The sequence below is a fragment of the Triturus cristatus genome, chromosome 8, assembly GCF_964204655.1.
Source record: "Triturus cristatus chromosome 8, aTriCri1.1, whole genome shotgun sequence".
Lineage (NCBI taxonomy): Eukaryota > Metazoa > Chordata > Amphibia > Caudata > Salamandridae > Triturus > Triturus cristatus.
Window position 1 is genome coordinate 1,578,943,530 of NC_140591.1, and position 5,748 is coordinate 1,578,949,277.

Genomic DNA, 5,748 nt, shown 5'->3' on the forward strand with positions numbered 1-5,748 from the left:
ACGCCTACAAGGGGAACTCGAGGAAAAGAAACGCCAGCGAGAACACAAAGAAAAAAAACTTCAACTAGAACATGAACGCAGCCTAAAAGAGATCGAACTCAAGGCCAAGAGTGAGGGGTCCAGAACCATGGGAAACCAACCGACCCCCCCCCGCCGTGGAACCAAAGGTCCACATCCCCAAGGATGTGGTGAAGGAATACTACAAGAACGACGACATCCAGCAGTGGTTCAAGGCCTACGAAGTCGCCATGACCTCCCACCGAGTTCCACAGAAGGATTGGGGGGCTGGCTTGTGGGGCCGGTTCCTGAGCGAGGAGAGAGATACCCTGCTGGAACTGCCCTCCACGGTACTGAATTCCTACAGCCACATGAAAGAGGCCCTGTTGGCCAGATATGAGCTCACCCCCAAGATGTACCGGCAACGGTTTCGAGACTGCAAAAAGATACCCCGTACTACGTGGGTAGAATACGTGAACTTTTACAGCAGGGCCTTGGACGGGTGGATCAAGGGCAGCAAGGTCTCCACCTTTGAGGAACTGTTTGACCTGATAGCATGGGAACACCTGTCCGCAAATTGCTTTGTGGAGTTACGCCAGCACCTCCTGGACAGCAAGCTCACTGATCCTCGGAAACTGGCAGTTGAAGCTGACCGATGGGTGAACACCAGGGCCTCCCGGGGCCCCGTGGGGGACTACGGCCGCCACAACCAGGGATCCCCCAACCAGAGGGGAGGAGGGAACCGAGGCAGACCAAGGGAATCCCAGGCGGGCCCCCAGCATAGCCCCCCCAGCAGCTGACCCCCGTACTTTCCAGCCCCACCTCCAGCCAGCGCAGGGCCCTCGGGGAGGCAGGGACCCCACATCAAGATCACCTGTTTCCGCTGCCAACAGACTGGACACTATGCCAGTGACCCCCAGTGTCCCATGTACCAACGACCCACAGCGACCGCCCCTCCAGCCTGACAAATGGCCTCCGTGGCCCTCGGAGAAGAGATGGAAGACACCAAAGAGTGGGAACCAGCAGCCATGGCCCTGGTCTCCCTAGGAAACCGAGAGATGGTTCCCGGAACCCCCCTACCCGCCAACACAAAAAAATACCGACAACAGGTGACGGTCAACAGTCACCAAGTCGAGGCCCTCCGCGACACTGGGGCGAGTGTCACGGCGGTCCACTGCCACCTGGTCTCCGAAGACCAGATCCTGCCCAACGCCTTCTGCCCAGTCATATCATCGGACAATTCCGAGAGCCTCTGCCGGATGGCCCTGGTACCTTTCACATGGGGGGGAGTCACAGGAACATTAAGAGTGGCTGTCCGAACCTCCCAACCAGTAGACTGTCTCCTGGGCAACGACCTCGAGAGCTCCCTGTAGAACAAAGAGCCCATCTGGAGATGATGGGCCTGCCCGAATGGGTATGCGCCACCACGCGCTCCATGTCTGCCCGATCGCCTTCCCTCGAGGGAGTCGAGGACTTGCCCCGGAACCCAGGCGCCGTCCCTGAGGACCGGGACGCGCCATCGGAACCCAATGACCCTCTCCCGGAAGAAGAACCCGTTCCCCATGACGGATCAATGCGTCCAGGTCCCGAGCCACTGACCGAGCTCAGGGACCTACCCGAGATGGCCCAGTGGCACTGCGAGGGAGGTCCCTCCCGAGAAGAATTCTGCAAGGAACAAGCAATCTGCCCATCCCTCATTGGGCCCCGACAGCAGGCTGAAGCCCAGGCAGCAGGCGACCAGTCCGGAAACCACTGGGTGTATTGGGAAAACGGCCTCCTGTACAGCGAACTGAAGTCGGCCGAGCTGGGATCGGCCCGGACCCTAGTGGTGCCTCTGCGCTTCCGAGGTTTCCTCCTAGACCTAGCCCATGAGGTACCCCTGGCGGGACACTTAGGCCAAGACAAAACCTATCATCGCCTGGTTACCCACTTCTACTGGCCAAAAATGCGAGCTAATGTAGAGGCCCACTGCAAGTCATGTCTCACGTGCCAGGCCAGCGGAAAAAGTGGTGGGAAGCGCAAGGCTCCACTACAGCCCTTCCCCGTTGTTAGTACCCCCTTTGAGTGGGTGGGGATCGACATCGTGGGACCCCTGGATCCCAGGACCGCCCAGGGCCATCGGTTCATCCTCGTCCTAGTAGACCATGCCACCCGCTACCCAGAGGCCATTCCCCTCCGCACCGCGACGGCCCCCGTGGTGGGCCGGGCCTTGATGGGAATCTTCTCTCGCACGGGGTTCCCGCGAGAAGTCGTGAGTGATCGTGGCACGAACTTTATCTCCAAGTACATGAGATCCTTGTGGCAGCAATGCGGGGTGTCATAAAAATTCACCACCCCATACCACCCCCAAGGAAATGGCCTAGTTGAACGATTTAACAGGACCCTGAAGGGAATGATCATGGGCCTCGAAGAACCCCTTCGCCGGAAATGGGACGTCCTCCTCCCTTGCCTCCTGTTCGCCTACCGAGAAGTCCCCCAAAAATCCCTGGGGTTCAGCCCCTTCGAACTACTCTACGGACACCCTGTCCTGGGACCCCTGAGCCTGGTCAAAGAAGGCTGGGAAGCGGCTCCCCGCGGAACCCCTCCCGATGTATTCTGCTATCTCCTGGCGCTCCGCAACCAGACCCGGAAGTTCCGGGAGCTCGCCGAGGCAAACCTCGAGGCTAGTCAAGAAGAGATGAAGCGCTGGTATGACCAGAATGCCACGCTGGTCGAATTCCAGCCCGGCCAACAAGTCTGGGTCATGGCCCCGGTGAAAACCTGCGCCAACCAAGACAAATGGACTGGAACCTTCAAAGTGGTCGAGTCAAGTCACGTATCTAGTTGATGTTCAGTCTCCTCGGAACCCCCTCCGGGTCCTTCACGTGAACCGCCTCAAGCCCCACTTCGTGAGGACGGAGCTGAGTTTGCTCCTGGCCACCGACGATGGGACTGAAGAAGACACAGAGCCCCTCCCGGACCCCCTGTGTGCGGGAGAGAAGGATGGCTCCATAGAGGGGGTGCGACTGTCGTCTACCCTCACCCCCCAACAGTCCGACGACTGCCACCAGCTATTGAGACAATTCACAGACCTCTTCTCCCTCACCCCCAGGGTCACCGACTGGTGTGTCCACAATGTAGACACCGGAGACAGCCCACTGGTCAGACACCGAGCCTACCGAGTCCCTGACCGGGTCCGGACCTGCATCCAGACGGAAGTAGCCAAGATGTTAGCCCTAGGAGTGATCAAACTCTCCCACAGCCCATGGGCCAGCCCTGTAGTACTGGTCCCGAAAGCATCCGCCCCTGGTGCCGCCCCCGAGCTGAGGTTCTGTGTGGACTACTGGGGGCTCAATGCGGTCACCCGGGCTGACACTCACCCTATCCCCACGCAGACGAGCTCATCGACCGCCTCGGGGCTGCCCGCTACCTCAGCAACTTCGACCTGACCTGCGGATACTGGCAAATTGCGCTCACCGAAGGAGCCAAGGAGCTGGTGAACCGGGTCCTGGCCGGGCTAGGGGAGTTCAGCGCAGCGTACCTAGACGACATCGCAGTATTCAGCTCCCAATGGACCGAACACCTCCAGCACCTCCGACAGGTACTGACGGCCCTGCGCCAGGCAGGCCTGACCATCAAAGCCAGCAAATGTCAGATTGGCCAGGGCTCGGTGGTCTATCTGGGACACCAGGTGGGAAGCGGGCAGGTCGCCCCCCTCCAGCCGAAGATCGATGCCATCTTGTCCTGGGAACCCCCCACGACCCAAACAGAAGTCCGGGCCTTCCTCGGCCTCACCGGGTACTACCGGAGGTTTATTAAAAACTATGGCAGCCTCGCAAGCCCCCTCACAGAGTTAACCTCCAAAAAGCACCCGAAGAAGGTACAGTGGACACCTCCGTGCCAAGAGGCGTTCGACGCCTTGAAAACCGCTATATGTACTGCACCGGTACTCAAAGCCCCCGACTACTCTCAAGAATTTGTGGTCCAAACGGACGCCTCGGAGCACGGCATCGGGGCCGTCCTCTCGCAGTTCAACGACAAGGGCATAGATCAGCCCATAGCCTTCATCAGCCGAAGGTTACTCCCTCAGGAACAACGGTGGAGCACCGTTGAGAGAGAGACCTTCGCCGTAGTCTGGGCCCTCAAGAAGCTACGGCCCTACTTGTTGGGAACCCACTTCTGAGTTCAGACGGATCATCGACCCTTACGGTGGCTGATGCAAATGAGAGGAGAAAACCCCAAACTGCTACGATGGTCAATCTCCCTCCAGGGGATGGACTTCACTGTGGAGCATCGCCCAGGGGCTGACCACGCCAACGCTGATGGCCTGTCCCGATTCTTCCGCTTCAGCGAGGAGAACCCCCAAGTGGATGGGTAGTTCTCCCCGCCTTTCAGCTGGGGGGGGCACGTGTGAGACCGCCTCGAGTCGTGGGCCCTCCCGACCAGCAAGCCACCCCTGCACCCCACCTGATCCTCCAGTACCACAGACTTCCGGCCACCAGGGCCCCATGCACCCGATGACCGGCCGGAGCCCCAGCCAAACCTAGACACTACCACGCATGCCCGGCCAAAGGAGCGAGGAACCCCCCAAGCAAGACAGAGAGGCGCCGTCTCTGTCACACCTCTGATCTCCTCCCCAAGGAGGGTTTCGATCGACCACCAGGCCCCCGGTGAGGGGCGCCTCGCATGCTGGGCGTCTGGAGTCCCGCCCAGACCAACCTGAACAGATCAAAGGACCAAGCGGCAAGAAATGCCGACGCGCTGCCCCCAGGCACGAAGACCCCTCTCTGCGAGGACTCCGGACTTCAAAGAGGAGGGGGTGTATAACAAGGGGTGCTGATGGGACAGGCGGGAGAGAAGACCTGGACCTACGAGAGCCTGCTGACCTGGTCGCGGCTCGATCGACCCCCTGAAACCCAAGGACGCTACCTGACCCACGGAACCCTCTGAGCCCTGCTGACGCTGTCGCGGCTCCCCAAACTCTGAACCATCTGAGCCCTGCTGATGCTGTCGCGGCTCCCCGAACTCTGAACCATCTGAGCCCTGCTGACACTGTCGCGGCTCCCCGAACTCTGAACCATCTGAGCCCTGCTGACGCTGTCACGGCTCCCCGAACTCTGAACCATCTGAGCCCTGCTGACGCTGTCGCGGCTCCCCGAACTCTGAACCATCTGAGCCCTGCTGATGCTGTCGCGGCTCCCCGAACTCTGAACCATCTAAGCCCTGCTGACGCTGTCGCAGCTCCCCGAACTCTGAACCATCTGAGCCCTGCTGACGCCGTCACGGCTCCCGAAAACCTGAGACCACCTGTGCCTGCTGAGAGGATCGCAGCACTCCTATCCCGAAAGACCGACGGAGCTACCGAGCAAACCCCATGTCCCCCAGCTCGAGGATTGAGAGCTGTGCGAAGGATATTCCACAGAGACACTGAACTTAAAGACTGTCCTGCTACCCCCGTTACCCCTCACGAAACCGCCGACGTGGTGATATTGATTCCACAACTGTATCACGGATCATAAAGATCCCCAGAAACCAGAGATAAAAGTATACTGTTTACGAAGACCTACTGTGTGGTGTCCCTCTGTCGAGTAGTGTAAGCTTAGCGTGTATGATCCTAGGAACGAGACCCTTCCAGGAAGGGCCTCCCAGCCAGTGCTCGGCCTAACTCTGGGAGAGGTGGGTCAAAGGGGTGGTCAGGAACGTTTCCGAAACCTCCCAGAGAACCGCCCATCCAACATAAATCTATGCTTCTTTCGGCACGGCTGCTTAAAC